Source organism: Moschus berezovskii, chromosome 11 (genome assembly GCF_049115385.1).
Source record: "Moschus berezovskii isolate FMDL1 chromosome 11, NW_MosBer_1.0, whole genome shotgun sequence".
NCBI classification, from domain to species: domain Eukaryota; kingdom Metazoa; phylum Chordata; class Mammalia; order Artiodactyla; family Moschidae; genus Moschus; species Moschus berezovskii.
This window is the reverse complement of record NC_142470.1, coordinates 11,147,764-11,170,822: the sequence shown is the minus strand read 5'-3', so window position 1 is coordinate 11,170,822 and position 23,059 is coordinate 11,147,764. Positions and strand designations below refer to the sequence as shown.

Sequence of the window (23,059 nt, the reverse complement as noted above, 5' to 3'; positions counted from 1 at the left end):
CAATTTACATCATCTAGGAAGCTTCAAAGTCAAATGCTACCTTTATTTTTACCTTATCAAACCCATAAAATCACAGCTGGGGTGTGGTCTGGACATAAGCCTTGGTTAAGATCACAAAAATTCACAAATCAAATAACTGGGCTAAGTTAGAACAAAGTTCATCAACAACAAGATGATACAGAATTCAGGCCAAGTTGGCTTCCTTCTGGCATTTCAGAAAGAATAGCATTGCTCCTAATACTAGTACATAGGTGTAAGTAGCCTCTGAGTGGGTAATGTCACCAAACAAAAGCAACACCTTCAAAGTCTCTCTCAGTGACTAGAGGCAGCCAGACACTCAAACTGCCAGTCCTGAGTTACGGCCTCTGAATGGTGAGGGCTTCACATTTCACTGATCAGGGCACAGCCCAATCAGAAGACAAACCCCAACACTGCCAGGGACCAGCAAATCCGCTTTCTTCCAGTGTGCACATGACTGAATGTGCTTCTGTCCATCATCTGGGTCATATATAGTTCAATGCAAGCTGAGCAGACAGGGCTGCAAGGAAATCTGGCGCGGTTCAATACCTCGACTAGTCTGGGTTCCAGTACCTTTTTTTTTTTTCAAACTGACAAACTCATTTCTCTACCGGGACAGGATGCTGTGCTGGCTGGGAGTTCCATTTCTGCAGCAAGAATCCTATCTGGAAACACAGAAGTTGTCCTCTAAGCCACAGCAGCTCGAACTTTTTTGATTGTTGTTGCTGCTTTCTCCCATCACCCCCACCCCCTTTTGACAAAGATCCAACTGTAAAAAGTCTTACGTAACAGTTCAGGACTACTTCGGTTCTTTTACTGGGTAAGCACTTTCAATTTTTTTTTTTTTTAAACTAAAAACCATTTTAACATTGAATCTGTTGAGTCTTGACTAAAATCTTTTAAGTAATTTGTGTGGTGAAATACTGTCAGTGGATTTTTTAGTCTCATTTCTGCACGTGCTCCTTTGTTCTCAGAACAGAAGCTTTTTATACACACCCCATAACGCAGCTGGAGAGAGTTATGAAGTCAGTTATTATAAGGAACACAAAGGTTGCTTTGCATTCTTTGCCTTTAGATAATTAATTTCGTATTTGTTTTCTTAAAATGAAGTATTAAAGAAGGGAGAAATTGAATAAACGAAAGAATAAACTGTTGGAAAATCTAGCAAAGTTTGAAGTTTTTACCACCTTTTCTATCTGTAGTTTTGTGTGGCCAAACACTTGTGCCGCCTGGGGCGGTGGGGGTAGAGGCAAGCGTAGACAGAGAGGAACTAAGCCAGACATGGACAAAGGCATGAGCCAAAACCAGACAGTCCTGGCCGTTCGATAGGCCAGCAGTGGGTGAGACAGGTCAGCCAGCTGCAGGGGCGGGAGAGGGGGGAAAGGGGCATGGATGTGTGAGGTGCTCATGCGTGCGATCGTGACTAGATTCTGAAACTGCCAGCCATTTTCCCAGCTATGCTTTGTGCAATCTAAAGGAATGCATCTTTTCTGAAGCAGTCTTGCCAGGGCCCAGTGATAGCAAAGGAGTGTGATGAATACCACAACATATGGAATCAGAAAATACTGGGATCTGGGGTGGGCAAGAGGGAAATGCAGAGGGTGTGGAAATTTTTTAGTGATCTGGAATGTGTTGAGTGACAGGAAGTGCCCCAAGCTCTCCCCCCCTCAACTCTTCTCAGTCGCGCCTGCTTTTGTCTAACTCTTGTAATCTACACACTACTGCTTACAAAGCTGTCTGAGTTTAAGACAAAAAGAAACATAAAAGGCTCTCTCGTTCCATAGTACCTGCGATATGGAAGGAATGTAAAAAGCATGGCCCTTTAAGCCTGTGGACATTTTTTCAGGTATATAGGAGAAAGATAACATAACAATTTTCCAAGGATAATGAGAATTATGAATTATAGTCAAGCTTCCAACCTAATTTTAAAAAATCCCCTGCTGTACTTACAAATGTTTATGATGGTTCCTAATTTGAAGGAGGTTTGTGTGTTTGGTTAATACTTTGCATTTGAAGTTGTTTCTATTTCCTTTATATACATTTGTGCTTTGGGAGGAAAAAAAAGCAAAGAAGTATTCAGAATGCACCGGAAAAAAAGGAGATTTTCCCTTCAATGGTTAGAAAGCATTTTTGGTTGATTTCTCAGAGAAAGCCACTCTCTCTCTCTCATTTTTGCAAGTATGCTACAAAGATAACTTTATGTCATCATAGATGTAACGTAGAAAACTTCTCACGGAAAACAACAGCGCTCTAAGTTAAAAACAACTTAGCATTTTCCCAAACTTCCATATTGCCAACAGAAACACTACCCCTTGAGAGAAAAGTAGCCAAATAGTTGAATGGCTAACTCTACTTCTGGAAGATGAAATGGAAAATTAAGTGTGAATAAAATGATACTTGGGAATGTTTCTACCTCCTATCACAAAAAATGTTAGTGGTCAGTCTAGGAGTTAATCTTTCCTAGCATGGCTCTGAGTCTTCATGCCGAGCAGACGTTATTCACATGACGATTCGAAAAGTCCATTCATATATCTCACTACCTGGATTTGAATAGAAACCAGACAGCAATTCTTTAGTTCCAGCCACCATTCGCCCCACTGGACAATAGCGATTTGTTAGCAGAGAGTCACAGGCTGTGGGACACAAAGCTTGGAGCTGGAGAAAGATGGGGGATTCAGAGAACAGGAAATTACAGGCCCGATGCACTCCTGGCAGCTCTAAGACTACAAAAAAAAAAAAGGGCAACACAGCGATCCCATGTTTAAGAGCTACTTCTAGCTTTTTCAACCACCTCCAATGTCATAAAAGCTCTATTGTTGGAGTACATAAAGTCACGAGTCCCATGTGCTCTCTTTTCTCACTACAGGGAACTTCATTCAATGCCCTGGCATAGTAAGAAAAATCAAAAGCACCCAGAATTGATTAGCTGTGAGCTCTGATAGAAAGGAGAGGAGTATTTTACAAATAAAATGACAGCAAAAAAATATACTAAGTAAAACAAGTGACACATAACAAAATTAATAGGGTCTACAAATTATTTCAAAAGACCAGGCAAGCAAAATGAAACTGCATCAAAACTCCAGGGAAACAAATTCTTTTTCGAATTACCATATAAAATCTATTATTTAATTCCATCCAAAGTTTCTTTGGAAGACATCAATTTAAAAACTAATCTTAGGTAGAACATTTCTGAGTTCTGGGTCGTATTTTGCAAAACAAAGAACTAAAACTGAAGCCCTGAGGATTTACTTTGAAATAGTAGAAAGGAAAACTACATTTTCTTTTGTTAGCTATCAAACTATTATAGCTTGCTGGTTAAATATAGAAACTGTCTCCACTTTCTCTTTAGATATAAGAAATGACATTAATGGTAATTCTAGGTGAGGGGAGAGGTATATTCTTCAATCTCAATGAGCAGAAGAAAACACTACATGGGTTTCTCTACAAGCTCTCATGCTGCAACCTGAGCACCAAGGGGCCAGAACGATGTCCATTTCAACAAGAGGGGACATGGCACAAGAAAGTCATAAATGGTTTTGTTCTTTCTTCTGTGATCCATTAGCAAACACAAGTCCCAAATGATATCATATCAGATGAGATTGTGAATGATCAAAAAGTGCTTTGGAAATATGAACTGTTGTACTCTATTTGGTCCTATGGCTTTAGGATAAACACACACCAAATTTTATGTTGTTGGAAAACCAATATGCAACTTTTAAACTACTACTAATTATTGGATTTCTTAAAATTCTATCATTACTTATCAAACACAAGGATCAATTACAACCTCAAACTATGCTATAATTACATGTGGCTATTTTTATTTGAATTTAAATAAAAGTTAAATTTAAAATTTCGGTTGCTCAGTCACACTAGCTGCATGCATTTCAAGCACTCAATAGCCCCATGTATGTAACCAGTGACTATTATACTGGACAAAGCAAAAAACTGGATTTCCAACTGCAGAAAGTTCTGTTGGACAGTACTGATCTAGAGCGTGTGTTTGCTAAGTCCCGACAGTCATGCCTGACTCTTTGCAATCCTACAAACCGTAGCCCACCAGGCTCCTATGTCCATGGGATTCTCCAGGCAAAAATACTGAAGTGGGTTGCCATGCCCTCCTCCAGGGGAGCCCTCCACCCGATCCAGGGATGGAACCCACATCTCTTATGTCTCCTGCATTGTCAGGCATGTTCTTTACCACTAACACCACCTGGGAAGCCCATCTAGACAATGCTTATAACCAGAACACGTTTTCAACTGCACATCCAGCTCGACATGAAAGAAATTGATCTCTAAGCAAAAACCACAATGACAAGGTAGTGAGTACCATGATACTTCAGAGATGTCTAAAACAGGCATTTTGAAACCAAAGATTTCATTTTTATTCTTGGTCTATAATGAAGGTTATAAAGAATATTAAGACAGTCATGGCAGACACGCAGCAGCGGCCACAGTAAAGTAAGACTACAGGTCTTAACCATCAAATCTACCATCAAATAAAACAGACATGATAAGCATAAATATGAGGTTATTCAATCTGGATGCATTCTCAACCCATCCTATTCCTGCTTGGTGCAAAAAACTGTTTTTTAAGGTCAGGTGGACACTGGTTGGATTCCTGACTCTGCCACTTATTTACTATGTGATCTTCAATAAGTCACTTCCTCTCTTTGTCTCAGACTCCTCATACATAAAACACAAATATTAATGCCTTCCTGACAGTCATTTTAAGGTTCAAGGATCATATATATAAAAGATCTTGAACTGCTCCCAGCACATTAGAAAATACTCTGGAAATGTCAGTTCTGTGAAAACACAGTAAGGGCTTGAGGTTCAATTCACTGTCTGAGACTCTTTCCAAACACAGAGAATGGAAACAGAAGGGTCTAGGCTGACACACAGCACAGACAATTCTCTGTTTAAATTTTAATTAAAACAAACACATGAAGATGAATGCTGTCAACACTGCACAAAGAATTTCACAAAGTCTTAGAAATATTAAATGGATGGAATGAATATAAGAAAATTATCATTTTAAAAGGTAGGTGGAACAACAAATTTTAATATCATGAGGTGTTTTTAATACTAATTTAATGCTATTTAGTATATAAGCAGCAGTATATAAGAATCATTTCTTAAATTAAGAAATAATATTTCCTGGAGACATTGTTTGAATAACATTTCTACTAATTCTTGGTGATTAAAACAAGAACATGAAAACTCTAATATTGCCCATGACTAAGAAATTAAAATAGCTTCCTGCAGGTGAGAAAGAAAATTCATGTCTTTTAAAAATCAAAGCCATACACCTGAAACTAACACAACAATGTAAACCAACTATACTTCAATAAAAACTTTAAAAAATAAAATAAAACCAGTCATAAAAGGAATTCCTGGGTAAGAGTTGTACTACATCTGTAGACTCATTTTAATGTTGAGAATAATCTAGCAGAAACTAGAAATAGTAGGTTTTTCTTAATGATGATGCCAAATAACTGAAGAATGTTGAACATGTCACAAAATCTTTTCAGAGCATGAAAAGCAAGAGATTTTCTAAAGCAAACAGCAGAACTACGTTTAGGGGAAATAATATGCTATACTGTAAAATCCAACAACCTAGGTTCACATCCCAGAAACTGGCTGGATTAGATATGGCATGAAATTTTAGCTCTGCCACTATTTAGCTAAGTGACTTTTAACATGTCACTTATGAATCTTTGTTACCAGTGGTGGTTCAAAAAATACATCTATACTGAAGGCTAAATGACAGAGCACTTGGAGGTGAAAAATTTTGATCCGCCAGAGACTATTCAAACATGTATCATGCACAGTGCTAGCCCAGGCTGAATGATGAACAAAACAGATACAGAAGTTGCCCTCATGGAGCTGCTAAGTTATTAACTGAGATAACAACTGCTAGGAGTCATCTCATTTAAAAAATGGTAGGCATGTGAGTTTAGAAACTTTGAGAATGGATCCAGTAATTTGGGGAAACTGCCCTGCCATCCTTTGAAGCTGAAGTTCATAAGAATATGAAAGAAGGTACACCCTTAGCTCCATTTGATTCAAGCAAAGAGAGATGCTAAAACTATAAGATCTTAATGGATTTCAAGCAATTAAGGAAACAAAACACCTTCAAACACAGAGAGTGGTTTCACAGTGATCACTACTCAGATCTGTGCCAAACCACTATCTCATACAAAAGCTCAGGCTCCTTTTGATAGATGATGATGAAGAACAAGATAATTTCTGGAGGGGACAGCATAAAGGGGGTCTGAGTTAGGACTGTGTAATCTGGGAACAAACCATGATACACTGGAGCATTAAATGTGATACATATTTCCTTCACCCCCGTCTCCTAAGACTATGTTCTTAGAACTTACCATTTCCTTACATACTATGACCATCATGATTACACAGCTAGCTGTTAGCAACCAAAAATATCTGAGACATGGATGATAAATATAATGAGAAGGCATGGCTAAGGCTAGAGCCACAACTGGGCTTCTGTACAAATTAGAACCATGTCTATGAGGTAACTAAATATTAACTGGATTAACTCTCTTCCAACTGGAATTTAGTCTTTGTTGTCATAGGACTATATCAAGAGTTGCTGTTAACAATAGATAAAGTATATCCATATACCACAACAGCACAATGTTATTTCCACAGAATCTGAGGCTCCTGCTATCCAAATCCCAATCAAGAAATTACCATTCTAGTTTCTTAATACTTACAGAACTTGGATTTCCAAACAGACCTTTTTTTCCCTACCAGCAAGGACCCAATATCAGGCGGTCTTTTGCTTTTTCTTTGTTCACTGAATATCAAAGTCAAGTGGAAAAGAGATCTGGCAAATGTACTTAGAACAAATTTGACAGTTAAATCAAAAAATAGGTTCCCAATCTGTCATCTGTTACTGTGATCTAGATTTTGTTAGAAGTACCTCCATTTGGCTTTCTAAGAGCATTACATTTTGTTAGGCTCACTTTTCCATATAATCCTGTGTTACTGGAACAGACAAGTCTCTTCTGCTTGGCCACTTAAAAGCTTCTAGGTATATTCTTTCAAAGGCTATCTGTTGAATGCTTAGTACATGCTAAGCCTTATTCTAGGCACTGAATATACATACAAGAGCAAACAAACAAAGATCCTATCCTTCAGCATCATATCACAAACACTTGAATCCAGTCTCAGCTTAAGCACTCACCAACTGCATAACCCTAGACAGATCTGCTTCTCTGGGGCAGGTGGGGTGTGGGGGTGTGGGGGCGCGCGGAGGGAATACTACTACTTCAAAGAACTGCTGTGAAAAATAATTGCCAGTGCCAAGAATGGCAACCCACTCCAATGTTCTTGCCTGGAGGATCCCAGGGACAGAGGAGCCTGGTGGGCTGCCGTCTATGGGGTCACACAGAGTCAGACACGACTGAAGCGATTTAGCAGCAGCAGCAACATAGTGCCTAAAATACCACAGATGCTTGACAAACATAGCTCAAGTTTTACAAATAGAAGATATTACTATTATTCATCCTGCTTTCATATCCATGCATCTGAGAATCACTCTAGTTTTTTTTTTTTAATAAAAGGTTTCAATGGCATATATGTACCTAAAATACATATTTCAGGTGTTAAGAGATAAGCAGAATAAGAGTCATTAATGGATGAACTGCTATTTCTGGTTATTAAACAGTTTCTGGCTGCATATGCTAAACACAAGACAGCAAGAATACATGAGAAAAAAATACTTTGAAGTTAGGATTTTAATGGTGAAACGGATCCTTGAACTCACACAGATTTCAAAGGGTAGGACGTTTTATTTCTAGTAGTACACTATTTCAGTCAATATAATCAGAAATTGTACAGATGAAACATAACTAAAAGATCTGGATTCTCAAGTTTACCACGGACATCAAGCAGGGCAAATAAAGTATATCTTTTCCTCTGCTGCTGCTGCTGCTGCTAAGTCACTTCAGTCGTGTCCGACTCTGTGTGACCCCACTGACGGCAGCCCACCAGGCTCCCCCGTCCCTGGGATTCTCCAGGCAAGAACACTGGAGTGGGTTGCCATTTCCTTCTCTATCTTTTCCTCTAAAGATCATTATAGATAAGCCTCATTGAGAAAGGAATGTCTCGGAAAGAAAATTCTTGGTCAACTATAGTGATATACTTTATAAAATAACTTACTTTTTCATCTTTATTTAGTAAATTTCCTTCTAGTGTTATTTGTAGTTATCTATTAGTGATTTTTAAACTACTGTGAGTTTTTCTGTCACTATACTTGTAACACCTTATCTATTCATAAAATTTGGCTAATAAAAAAATAAAAAGAATTTGTCACCTATAATCTCACTTACAGAGAAAATTCTTATTACTATCTTGGTATAGTTCACATAGAGTGGAATCAATTCTTTATATACAATTTATATTCTAATTTGGTCACTTATAAACATTTCTTAAAGTCTGTAAAAATGACTTTTAAAAAAAGATATCCAGGTGGTTTCCAGTTGTCTTTTATTAAAAATAACACTGTAGTGAACATATTTATACAGAAATCACTATCTACCTTTCTGATAACTTTTTAAGTTCAATTTACATTCCTACTAACAGGAACTAAGAGCCCACGTCTCACCCTAACCACTGAGGATGTGCTATACATAATGAACGGGTACCTGAATATAATAAGGTTTCCATTTCTTCAATAATGAAAACAGAAGAGTTTTAAAGGAAAACTCAAAGTGAAATAAGGACAAGAAATTAGAAGAATCTCTCTAGTAAGATAAATTATACATACCTACAAATGTTAGGCAATGGATAGAAATCTTGAAAACCTTCCAATAAGATACAGGGAAGTTGAACATTAGACCCCCAAATTTCAGAAGTAAACACAAATCAAATCAAAACAAAATACTTTAGAGGATGTGTTCATTACTTGGAAACAATGACATGAATCAAAAATCAATTCCCACCTTTGGGAGAAAAATGACATGGAAAACTGTAATGATAATTTAGGATGCACAAAAATCAGTATTTTCACATCTGAATTAGTTTCAAATTTTAGGAGGAAGCAAAGAGTATTAAACATGGATGTAAATTTTTGGTTTCCCAAAAGCAATAAAAAAATATATACTATAAATTCTTACCAAAGCAAGAAAATAACCGAGAGTATCACTTTTTCAACAAAGCTTTACTGAATGACACCTTTGTTTCAGGTATATGTATAAGAAGAGATCTGAAGTCCCTAAGACAAGTTATTTCCTGAAAACACTAGCCTTTAGTATGCTTCCCAGTCTGGCCCTCTTACATCATGTAAATATTTGCCCTGACTAATTGTTGAAACATTAAATACTTCATACCACGGCTTAAGAAAAAGGAAAACCTTTCAGGACATACATTGTACTGAATGATCAACTTAAAAATCAAAATTTCTTTAGGAAAAAAAAAAAAGTCCAAACCCAGTACAATCTAACTGAACAGATTCCACTTGCATGACCATTTATCAGCACAAAAGAATGTCTATCCAAGTACCTACAGTCAAGAGGAATTCAAATAATGACATGAAGAAAAAAAAACTCTCACTTCCCATACACTAATAAAATTGCTACCATTTTTCATCTCTTCATAATTTTCCCTGTAAATGCTTATTTTCAATTTGACAAGAGGGATTTCTCCTTAAGAGAAAATGATGATCCAGGTTTCCTGTAGATATTTTAGAGTATGTGTATGTAATAGAAGAGAAATTGTCACAGTAACTGCCTGCTTCAAAAATGAAAGCTCATGTGAAAGGACAGATTTCTGGTAAAGTTTTGCATCTGTTAGGACTCTCTTATCTATATATAACTAATACGGTTCAAAAACACACCCTTCCCAAATAATAACAAATAATTATTAAAGGTCTAGAGCGACTGAACTGAACCGAACTGAACACATCATTTGAAAAGACCCGGATGTTGGGAAAGATTGAAGGCAGGAGGAGAAGGGACAACAGAGGATGAGTTGGTTAGATGGCATCACTGACTCAATGGACATGAGTTTGGATAAACTCCGGAAGTTGGTAATGGACAGGGAGGCCTGGCATGCTGCAGTTCATGGGGTCGCAAAGAGTCAGACACGACTGAGCGACTGAACTGAACTGAATGCATCAGAACCTGTGTAGTGTTTTTCTAAACAGGCCATTTAATAATCAAAACCACCTCAAGAATCTAGTACTGTTATTAGCACCTATTTTATTGACGAGGATAATGAAGCTTCGAAAGCTTGTCCATTGTCAAAACTGCTAGGAAGAAGCAGAGTCCAGATGAGTGGTTCTTGGGAAATTGCTCAGTTCCCTTCAGCAGTTTGATTTTCTATGGTTTGCTGGCACATTTACCTCCCTTTAAAATTTTTCCAGTCAAAAACTGGGTAAACATTTTTCTGCTTGTAACTTTGACAAGAACTAGCTTCCAGGATCACAAGAATATGGGACAGTACATTGCAATTTTACATATGATGAAAATAGATTCCTGAATGTCAGCAAGTATATAGTCTAAATTATGCATGGAACTTTAAAAATAGCTAGATATCATTTATTTATTAGGCTTCAAGTCTCCAGAAAAAGTAGAAAGAACTATATGATTTCTCAAAAATTTACTTAAGTATAAACAATATAGTCTAATTTGGGGAAATTCATTGTTTTCAAAAAGAGACTAGTGTCTACTGTACCAATGCTCTACTTGAATGTTGTTTAAATGGATATATAATATCTTCAAAGAACGGCATTTCTGGATTAAATGTGAATGTGAAAGCCTGTAGTAAATAGTAAAGCAAAATTATCATTAACATTACTTTAGGTACTTTGGCTTTAATAGTTCCTAGAAATTCACATTTACCTTTTGATAACAGATAACTAGAATTCACCCAAACAGATTCTTAATTTTGGGCAGGTAGCAAAATACAGAGAAAAAAGCACAGACAGTATGACAACATGCCAAACCATCCCCAAGAAAAAGAAATGCAAAAAGGCAAAATGGTTGTCTGAGAGGGCCTTACAAATAGCTGAGAAGAGAAGCAAAACGCAAAGAAGAAAAGGAATGCTATATCCAGCTGAATGCAGAGTTCCAAGGAATAGCAAGGAAAGATAAGAAAGCCTTCCTAAGTGATCCATGCAAAGAAATAGAGGAAAACAACAGACTGGGAAAGACTAGAAATCTCTTCAAGAACATTAGAGTTATCAAGAAAACATTTCATGCAATTAAGGGCACAATAAAGGACAGAAACGGTATGGACCTAACAGAAGCAGAAGGTTATTAAGAAGAGGTGGCAAGAATACACAGAAGAACTATACAAAAAAGATCTCAATGACCCAGATAACCACGATGATTTGCTCATTCACCTATAGCCAGACACATCCTGGAGTGTGAAGTCAAGTGGGCCTTGGGGAGCATCACTACGAACAAAGCTAGTGGAGAGGACAGAATTCCAGCTGAGCTACTTCAAATTCTAAAAGAGGATGCTGTTAAAATGCTGCACTCAATATAGCAGCAAATTTGGAAAATTCATCAGTGGCCACAGGACTGGAAAATGTCCATTTTCATTCCAATCCCAAAGAAAGGCAATGCCAAAGAATGTTCAAACTACTGCACAATTACACTCATCTCAGACGCAAGCAAAGTAATGCTTAAAATTCTCCAGCTAGGATTCAACAGTATGTAAACCAAGAACTTCCAGATGTTTAAGCTGGATTTAGAAAAAGCAGAGGGACCAGAACAAATTGCCAACATCTGCTGGATCATCAAAAAAGCAAGAGAATTCCAGAAAACCATCTATTTCTGCTTCATTGACTACACTAAATCCTTTGACTGTGTGGATCACAACAAACTATGGGAAATTCTTAAATGGGGTGGGAATACTAGATCACTTTACTTGCCTCCTGAGAAATCTGTATGCAGATCAAGAAGCTACAGTTAGAACTGTACATGGAACAACAGACCGGTTCCAAATCGGGAAAGGAGTACGTCAAGGCTATACATTTGTCACCCTGCTTATTTAACTTATATGCAGAGTACATCATGAGAAATGCCAGGCTGGATGAAGCACAAGCTGGAATCAAGACTGCCGGGAGAAATATCAATTACCTCAGATATGCAGATGACACCACCCTTAGAGTAGAAAGCAAAGAGGAACTAAAGAGACTCTTGATGAAAGTGAAAGAGGAGAGTGAAGAAGCTGGCTTAAAGCTCAACATTCAAAAAATGAAGATCATGGCATCCAATCCCATCATTTCATGACAAGCAGGTGGGGAAGCAATGGAAACAGTGACAGACTTTATTTTCTTGGGCTCCAAAATCACTGCCAAAGGTGACTGCAGCCATGAAATTAAAAGACATTTGCTCCTTAGAAGAAAAGCTATGACAAACTTAGATAGCATATTAAAAATCAGAGACATTACTTTGCTGACAAAGGTCCATATAGTCAAAGCTATGGTTTTTCCAGGAGTCATGTATGGATGTGAGAGCTGAACCATAAAGAACGCTTAGCACCAAAGAACTAATGCTTTTGAACTGTGGTGCTGGAGAAGACTCTTGAGAATCCCTTAGACTGCAAGGACATCAAACCAGTCAATCCTAAAGGAAATCAGTCCTGAATATTCATTGCAAGGACTAATGCTAAAGCTGAAGCTCCAACACTCTGGCCACCTGATGCGAAGAACTGACTCACTGTAAAAGACCCTGATGCTGGGAAAGATTGAAGGTGGGAGGAGAAGGGGACAACAGAGGATGAGATGATTGGATGGCATCACCGACTCAATGGACATGAGTTTGAGCAAGCTCTGGGAGTTGGTGATGGCAGAGTAGCCTGTATGCTGCAGTTCATGGGGTCGCAAAGAGTTGGACACGACTGAGCAACTGAACTTAACTGAACTGATTGATGACAACTGATTGATTGGGTTTAATTAAAGCTTTACTACTAAATTTCTAACTAACATTCTCTGAGCCTCAGCTGCCTCAGCTGTAACACAGGAAAACTAAAGTTCTTCATATAGCTGTCTTAGATGACAAAGTGCCTAGGGCCCAACAGAGTAGTGTTCAATTATTAATAGTTCTCTTCCTGTAGGAAGTTTTTTTCTTTGAAAGAGCCAGACAGAGTTCCAAGTTTGCTGGTGGATATGATCTAAACAAAAATAGAATTGCACTGCTCAAAATTTGTGGCTGGAAATCAACTGGCTTATTTTAAAGTAAGTTTAGAGTTGGTCTTTGTTATTCATTCAAATATTCTTATCAAACATTCAATAACAGTTCAATTTATTCATCCAAAGAGTCACTGAAAACTTACCCTATAACAAGTTAAGCACAAAAGCGCCTTAATCTTGTGCAAAAGGAGCTCACAATCTAGTAGTAGAGACAAACCTTAAACAGATAACATGGTGTTCTAAGTGCTACATTAAAGGAAAGTTCAGGATTATGGAAGCCCAAATTAAAAGCACTTAACCTATTAAGGGAAAGACAACTAGAAAGAATATCTGAGACGTGTCCTGAAAGATAAATGTAATGTGTAGAAAAACAGAGAAAAAGAAAAGGTGCTTTTCAGGCATAGGAAATAGTGTGAGCAAAAAGCACTGACATGAGAGACCAACCTGTGTATTCAAGAAACCACACGTACAATGTTGGTGGAGCTCAAGAGGAACAGAGACAATTGATAGGGCAGGCAGAGGCTTCCTCTGTCAGGTTCAAATAGTGAAATTCATTCCAACCCTATGTAGTAATTCACTAAACTTGTGTAAAAAGGGTGACTTCAGCTCAATTTTACAGCTTAATATGTTAACTGTCACTCAATCTGACTAGCTTTAAAATACACACACACACACACACACACACACTTGGTTTTTGTGGTGGGTACATGCACTCCACGCACTTGTCATTTTCCATCTAGATCAGAAGACACTGCTTAAGAAACCAAAGAAGTTATATGAATTGGGTAATTCCTGAAGTATGTATAGTCGTTCAAGATATACAGACTTCTCTGCACTTTTGCTGACTCACAAAATTGAATATAGTTCAACACACCCTCAATACACATTTCATGGATTAAATTCCAGTGAGTGAGAGAGAAACCTTTCAGGTATCCTATTTTAAAAAGCCAAGTGGAACAAAGACTAAAATAATTTCCCCATCTTTTTCCCCCCTAGCCTTCCCCTCACAGGAATTTGGTTAATATGTTTCTTAAGATTTTTGCTTGTTTGTTTTAGATCAGACTATTTTTAGTTGTCTAAAAGTCTAAAGACCTAGGAAATGAGAAGTATTTTATTACTAAATTACATTCTGATATTAACACACTAGGTTAGCTCCATGCAGAAGCATCTGACAAACAGCCTCACTAAACCCCATGTTTCATTCAAGATTCACTGTCAACAAATACAGCCTGGGAACAGGATATAATATGATTGAGAAAAAAATTAAGATGTGTATCTAGTTTGGGAGCCAAGGGTGTACCTAGTTTAGGAGTGATGCGGAAACAGATGTGACTTAAGATTCAGTGTATTAGGGCCCCATAGTGAAAGCTTTTGTCAGGTTAAAGTATTTAGACTTTATCTAAGTTGGGGCATCAAGATTTTAAGTAAAGTCAAATTTGCATTTAGCCACTGGGTTAAAGATGAATTAGAGGTAGGCAAGACTGGGTTTCCCTAGTGGCTCAGACGGTAAAGAATCTGCCTGCAATGAGGGAGACCTCGGTTCGATCCCTGGGTTGGGAAGATCCCCTGGAGGAGGGCATGGAAACCCACTCCACTATTCTTGCCCGGAGAATCCCCACAGACAGAGGAGCCTAGCAGGCTATAGTCCATGGGGTCGCAAAAAGTCAGACACAACTGAGCAACTAAGCACAAGACTGGAGGCAAGGAGAACACTTGGGCTATTGCAGTAATTCAGATGAATAGATGATGGCTTTGACTACAATGGTTGCAGAAAAGATGCAAAGGCTGTCACATGCTATAACACAGATGAACCATAAGGGCATTATGAAATAAGAAGCCACTCAGAAAAAGACAAATACTGTATGCCTCCAATAATACGGTCTATCTAAAGTAGTCAAATTAATAGAAACAGAAAGTAGAATGGTGGTTACCATGGATGGGGTTGGAAGGGAAAATGGGAAGCTGTTTAATGAATACGGAGTTTCTGGTCTCCAAAAAGAAAAAGTTCTGGAGATCTGCTGATCAACAATGTGAAATTACTTAACATTACTGAACTGTATATTTTTAAAAGGTTAAGAGACAAATTTTACATTATGCGGGTTTTGCCACAATTTTTCTTTTTAAAGATGTAAACAAGAGACCAGGGCTTGTTTTATTTTGACATTTTGCTCTGTTCAACCTCTGAGCAATTCTCTTGCCGTTTTACTGAACTGTAAAATAAACATGGCTAAATGAGATCTGATTTGCAGGGCACCAGAAGTTTCACATGACCTCAAGTATCTAAGATACTTTACCTGTCATGTTACTTACTTAACATTTCCTTCATGAGAGTTGCTTTTTAAAATACTGTTTAAAGCATGTTTAAAATATTATAGAAAAATAACTCAATGTGAGAAATGCTAACTGAATAAAAAGCAAAACCCCACCAATTTTCTCACAACCCTACCCGTGATCCAAGTATTACTGGTTTGGTATGATTCCTTCCAGCTTTCTACTGTAAATTTTAAAAAGTCATTATTTAAAGCCACTCTTAAGTGACTAACCCCAAGTCATTAACTAGAAATGATCTAACACGTAAGTCCTTGAGCCTTATGCTTCTCCTCAAACTTTTAAACCAAGCTTCTGCCTGTTTTTTTTTTAATTTTGTTTGTTCAAGAGGAGAAGAGGGTGACAGAAGATAAGATGGTTGGATGGCATCACCAACACAATGGACATGAGTTTGAGCAAACTATGGGAGATAGTGAAGGACAGGGAAGCCTGGCACGCTACAGTCCATAGGATGGCAGAGTCAGACGTGACTGAGCAAATAAACAACAGCAAGTGTAAAAATACAGGAAAGCACACTCATCTCAAATATACACCTCAAAGAATTTTTACAAAGTGAACACACTTGCTTTTTTAAATTTTGTTTGTTCAAGAGGAGAAGGGGATGACAGAAGATGAGATGGTTCGATGGCATCACCAACTTGATGGACATGAGTTTGAGTAAGCTCCAGGAGTTGGTGATGGACAGGGAAGCCTGGTGTGCTGCAGGCCATGGGGTCGCAGAGAGTCGGACACAACTCAGTGGCTGAACTGAACACACTTGTGAAACTGACGCTCAAATCAGGATATAGGATATTACTAACTTCTCAGAAAACTCTTCTGCGTCCCCTCACAGTAATTATATCCTCTCAGTAAAGTTACTATTATGACTTCTATCACCACAGTTTAGTTTAGCCTATTTTTGAACTTTACATAAAGGTACTGTTGTTCAGTCGCTCAGTCATGTTTGACTCTTTGTGACCCCATGGACTGTAGTACACCAGGTTTCCCTGTCCCTCGCCAACTCCTGGAGCTTGCTAAAACTCATGGCCATTCAGTCAGTGATGCCATCCAACCATCTCATCCTCTGTCATCCCCTTCTCCTCCCGCCTTCAATCTTCCCCAGCATCACGGTCTTTTCTAATGAGCTGGCTCTTCGCAACAGTGGCCAAAGTATTGGAGCTTCATTGTCAGTCTTTCTAATGAATATTCAGGATTGATTTCCTTTAGGATTGACTGGTTTGATATCCTTGCAGTCCAAGAGTAATCACATATTATATAATCTTTTATGTCTGGCTTCTTTTGCTCAACATTTTGTATAGGAGATTCATCCATGCTGCTGCATACTGTCAGTCTGTCCATATCACTGCCATACAGTATTCTACTTTGTAAATTATACAATTCATTTACCATTTTACTGGGTTGCTTTTTAATATAATTTTATTTTTTTTTTTTTGCTGCCCTGGGTCTTCATTGCTGTGCCTGAGCTTTCTCGAGTTGCACTGAGAGTTGCATTGAGCTACTCTCTAGCTGCAAAGCACAGGATTCTCATTGTGGTGGCTTCCCTTATTGCAGAGCACAGGCTCTAAAGCTTCAGTAGTTGCAGCTCCCGGGCTCTAGAGCACACAGGCTCAGTAGTTGTGGCACACAGGCTTAGTTGCTCCACAGCATATGAGATCTTCCCAGATCAAACCCCTGGTCTCCTGCATTGGCAGGCAAATTATTTACCATTGAACTACCCCCATTCTATTGCTGATAGATATTCAACTGTCTCCAGTTTAGCTATTTCCCGTTTGGGACTACTACAAATAATGTTATTATGAACATTCTCGTAAGTGTTCTTTCAGCATATACTTTATCCACTTTTTGTTGGGTATATGTCTAGAAATGGAACTGCTTATGTTCAACTTCCAAAGATATTACTGAAGAGTTTCAAATGTTTGTACCAATTTACACTCTACTTCTGCTGGCAAAGGGTGTTACAGCTGTTCTCTCCAACACTTTACGTAGTCAGGATTTTTTTTGTTATTTTAATTTTAGCTATTCTGGTGGCCATGCAGTAGCATATCATTTTTAAATTTTTTTCATTTTTCTGATTTCTAGTGATGCTGAGTAACTTGAACCAGAGTTTGATGGGTATTTCAGAGGTAGATTTAATAAATCGCAGGGAACAACTGACTGAAGAGAAAGAAGAGAAGATCTAAAATGACAGGAAAGACGAAAGCTATTTAGGAAAGGAAGAAGGGACAGAAAACACACTCCCTTTCTGAAATTATTAGTTCTGAGTTTGCCAATGGGAATGTGTGAATTTTGAGATTCAAGGCTTGAATGCAACTAAGATTCAATAACCATATAAAGGTTCTCACGTTAAAAAGTAACTTAAAATTTCCAACACCACGTTAGGTCATAAAGAAAATAAATTTACAATCCAAAGGAAGCAAAATAAAGATACACTAAAGTGCTGTATTTAAAAACAGAGCCTCATACATGCTTAAAATTCCCCCCACTATAACTTCTAGGAATTCCTGTGAAGATAATGGAAAGAAATCTACAGAGAGATGAGCCCAGCAAATGGAATTAAAGAAAAATTCAGTCTTAATAAAAGACAAATTAAAACAGTTAGACAAGGACCTCCTGTGTTCTTACAAGAAGGCCATCTCTGACACTTCAGGTTTCTCTGTTATGAGAACAAGACGACGATGAAAACCAAGGCTCACAATTAATCAACAAACTATGTGAGGATTATATAGATGAGAAACAGATTTGGAGCTAGGCTCTGTCTTCTGAGATTCTTCTCATCAGCAGAACATCTATAGCTAATTATCACTTCACATTATTATGTGGTATCAAGAGCTTGGGGTCAGGATACAGACCCTGTATTTAAATCCTAACTATCTCTCCTTAGCTATCTGTACATATTTGTACACATATATGTACATACATATGTGTGCATACATATATCTTAAATTGTTTTTATATTGGAATATAATTAACAATGCTGCGCTAGTTTCTAGTATATAGAAAAAATAAGCAGGAGACCTCCTTAGCTATTTGACTCTAGACAAGTGCACATCTCCAGCTTCAGTTTTCTCGCATCCAGAATGAGAACAGTAATTATCCACAGCACTACTGTGAACATTAAATGAGACAATACAAAGTGAAGTAATTAAGTACAGTGCCTGACCCATATTAAGTGCTCCATAAAATTTGATATTATCATCTGCAAAACGGGACCAATTCACACTTACATTAAGACTGAAAAGAAGTAAAATGACATGTATAATGCCTATACAGGAGGCACTCAAATGGTAGATATTATTATTACCTCCTACTTTTAGGAAACTGTCATTCAATATCAAACTGCATATGAAATGGTATAGTGCACTGATTAAGAACACGATGGGTTTGAAACTCCTGAGTTCAAAGCCTGGCTTTGCCACTTATTAGCTACGTGATCTTGGGCAGTACTTACCTTACTGTGCCTTTCAGTTTTTACCTGTAAAATTGAAAACATAAGTATCTATCTCACTGGACTGTTGTGAGGATTAGATAACTCTTTTTAAGTGCTTTATTTATAAAGCTCTAAAGACAAAACCTGGAACATAAATAGCATATAAGTATAAACTGTTATTATTTTAATAGTAGTGGTATACAAGTTTTGTCTGAAAGAAATGGGTAGGAGATTAGCTCAGTTGGTAAAGAATCCACCTGCAATGCAGGAGACTCAAGTTCAATTCCTGGGTTGGGAAGATCTGCTGGAGAAGGGATAGGCTACCCACTCCAGTATTCTGGCCTGGAGAATTCCACAGACTGTGTAGTCCATGGGGGTGGCAAAGAGTCAGACACTACTGAGTAACTTTCACTTTCAGGGAATTCCCTGGCAGTCCAATAGTTGGAACTCTGCTTTCACTGCTGAGGGCCTGGATCTGTCCCTGGTTGGGGAGCTAGGATCCCATAAACTGTGCAACACAGCCACAGGAAAAGGGGGAGAGGTAATAAGTTTGGACATAGGCAATTTAATGTTCTTAGGGATAAGAGACGGAGAAGGCAATGGCAAGCCACTCCAGTACTCTTGCCTGGAAAATCCCATGGATGGAGGAGCCTGGTGGGCTGCAGTCCGTGGGGTCGCTAAGAGTCGGACACGACTGAGCGACTTCACTTTCACTTTTCACTTTCACACATTGGAGAAGGAAATGGCAACCCACTCCAGTGTTCTTGTCTGGAGAATCCCAGGGATGGGGGAGCCTGGTGGGCTTCTGTCTATGGGGTCACACAGAGTCGGACACGACTGAAGTGACTGAGCAGCAGCAGCAGGGATAAGAGAAGCCCAGTACAAATAGTCCTCTGCTGCTGCTGCTAAGTCACTTCAGTCGTGTCCAACTCTGTGTGACCCCATAGACAGAAGCCCACCAGGCTCCCCCATCCCTGGGATTCTCCAGACAAGAACACTGGAGTGGGTTGCCATTTCCTTCTCCAATATGAAATAGTCCTCTACTCAGCCTTAAAAATTGGGATGAAGGCTTAAAGAAAACCAAGTTAAACACAAGAACTGTATCACTACTAAGGAAATATGACCTCATCCGTCCAGAAATAGTTAGAGGGTAAATGTGTGCTCTGGCTCTGCCCTAACTGTGCAACAATTCAGATGAAGGAAGCCTACATTCCACCATTCCACAGAGAGAAGGAAATTACTTTTCCCACCTTCACCTTACAACAGCCTGATAACCTACACAGCGAGCTGGAGAGACTGGTGCATCCTCACATCTTTTTTAGATAAGGGAAGATTGCTTAGAACAGAATAATCAATCCTAGAAGCTGTCTCAGAAATGTCTTTCTGCATTATACTAATTTTTCTTTCCACACTCCACAAATCTTCATTCCTGGGCAAGGCAGAAGAGGTATCTAAAGAGGCAAAAATGCCGACAAGTAGTACACTTTAGAATTAAAAAGAAATCCCATGCTTGTTCTTAGGTCATGAAGTCAACCCTGTGTTCTGGTTTTTGTAGCTGACTCACAAAACGCACAAAATACTGAACTGCATCAACAAATAAAATCAGTGATTTGCAATTTATCTGTTTAAGAGTTTGTGTCTCCTACCAGACAGATCTTTGAAAGATCTTATTCAACACCAGCATCTAGTACATTCAGAAATGGTGACTGAATTTAGTCACTGAGCACCTCCCCATTGTAAAAGGTACTACGGTAGATGCCATACAGCCCAAAACAGTTCACTTATGCTTCTGTCAAAACACTTTAGGCTATTTAAAAATTAAACAAGGCCAGATTTGATTAAGGAGTGTCAGCTGCAGTTGCACCTGCTTTCATCCCAGACCTAACCCTAAAAGCAAGGCTACCCTCCGCATGCCTGCTGAGGCAAATCAAGTATTTCTCTCAAATGATGGAGAGTCTCTTCCCATGCAGCTCAGATGTGCTGTTCTTTCTGCTCAGCAAAGGAGACAAACTCCAGAATCTCTGGTCATAAAAATGTGATGTTACCAAGAACAGGTGCTGAGTAAGTCTGGTACACTTCCAAGTAAAGTCTTGCCGTCTAGAATTCTGAATTAAGGATGCCAGATTCAAGAACATCTGGATTTGCTCCTCTGGCTTTGAGCGTTCTCTAAGAGAGGCCAGGAAAAAGTACGCTATTGCCAGTATGTGTAATTGCATACTCAAATACTGTACTTTGGATAAGAGTCCAAGACTTGGCAAACGGATGGAATGTAGCACATGAACCATGCAAAGGGACAGGTTTCCTTGCAAAACATAAATTAGGCAAGGTGTGAACTGCCCTCCTCTGTCACATTTTGGAAAAATTCACCCAGGAGAATAAATACTTGCGGCGGGCGGATAGTTTAGGTAGGAGGGAATGCTCAGATGTATGTGAGAGGCAAAAGAGCACCATTACCTCAGAAAGCAGTAAGTTTATCAAACAGTAATTCTTTATTTTTCCTTCCCCAGAGATAAATATAGGTGATTATAAATTGGTATGTACAGAAAAAAAAAAATATCAAGCTGTGGATGTTGGCAGACAGACGGTGTTGAAATTAAACAGTGTGAGCTTTGGCAGCTGCACTGTGTACTCTTTTCAAGTTCTTACATCATTACTCTGGTAAGGGCCCTGTACCAAGTTGGCATGGGTTCTAATGTCGTTTAGAGAGTGAATTTCTGGCCTTTAAAAAAAAAATGACCTACAAATAGCCTTTTTCATACAACAGGGAAATAAACACTTCCCTTTACCCCAGATTTTGTTTTAAAAGACAAAGTCATATTGCCAAGGTATTAAAAAGTGTTACAAATGATTCTGAGACGTTGAAGGCCACTCAATATAAGCTCTAAAATGACATCTCAAACAGTACACGGATGTCTCCTAAACCAGTGATTATCTTTTGTGGCAAAGGAGTCAGTTACAAAGGATGCTAATTATCTTCATATTTATACTCTCACATTGGCAGCTTAGGTATCATTTGGAGGCCAAGAATGGGAAGTCCCCCCTACTTCAGCCATGAGAACTTGGACAAGTTACTTGACCTCAGAGTTTCAAATGCTAAGTGAAATAGTAACATCACCTCCACAAGACAGTCCTCACAGTATCAAGTACATGGCAAGTCCTCAGTATTAGACAGACTTATGAAAGATAGAAGCTTTAAAAGTGATGTTTAATTAGAACTTAATAGAGCTAAGTGGTCTTGACTTTTCTTTACTCAGATTCAAGAATAAAAAGAATTTACATATAATCTGGTTTTAAGGTCAAGACTGGGTTTGTCCTCTTTCAACAAGTGATAACGCAAAAATAAGACTTCATTCTCCTCTCCAATAACACCCAATAAAACACAAAATTCCAAATATGAAAAATTATGACAGGTTAGAGAGAATAAAAAACCACCTGTACCTTTCTTAAAGTAGATATAATTTTGTTTAGTGATAGGATTTTTTATTTCATTATGTTCAAGATTTTGCCACATTTGCTTCAGAAAAGATTACTATTTAGGTTACTTACAGTAAAGTGAACAAACCTTAAGTTAAATAAGTCTGGTTCTTACATATGTATACATACATGTAATCACCACCCAGAACAAAATTATGGAATATTTATAGCAGATCACAAATTCCCTTGTGACTTCTTCCCCTTGATTAATTCAGTTAGTATTATTCTTAACTTGTTAGGTTTTCCTTTCACCACTACTAATCTGATCTAGGCTTTCCTTTTCTGTTTTCTTCAATAGTTCACCAAAGTCTATCTCAATCAAACATATTCTGGCCACATTAAACATAAGAAATTTATGCAAGACTCAAAGTAGTAATAGTAGAAACAAGCAAAAGACCTAAAGAGTATAGTGGGAAAAAAGTCTACATATTTAGAACACCCATAAGTCCCTCAGCATTTTAAAGGGGTCAGAAGACTAAGAATGCTAGCATGCTGCTGCTGCTGCTAAGTCGCTTCAGTCATGTCCAACTCTGTGCGACCCCATAGACAACAGCCCACCAGGCTCCGCCATCCCTGGGATTCTCCAGGCAAGAACACTGGTAAAGTGACCAAAACGAAAAGTGGAATTCATTTTGATTTAA

At 38.3% G+C, this 23,059-nt stretch overlaps 1 protein-coding gene and 1 long non-coding RNA gene across 3 annotated transcripts in view; one reads left to right on the top strand and one right to left on the bottom strand.

The window, feature by feature from the left end:
• The window catches only part of NR6A1 (nuclear receptor subfamily 6 group A member 1), a 232,995-nt gene that overhangs the window by 127,210 nt on the left and 82,726 nt on the right, over positions 1-23,059 (bottom strand). The gene's annotated exons all lie outside the window — the stretch shown is intronic.
• The window catches only part of LOC129539350 (uncharacterized), a 46,531-nt gene continuing 23,976 nt past the window's right edge, over positions 505-23,059 (top strand). The window contains exon 1 of the long non-coding RNA XR_008682440.2: positions 505-838. This is a non-coding gene — a long non-coding RNA (uncharacterized LOC129539350). The remainder of the gene's footprint in view (positions 839-23,059) is intronic.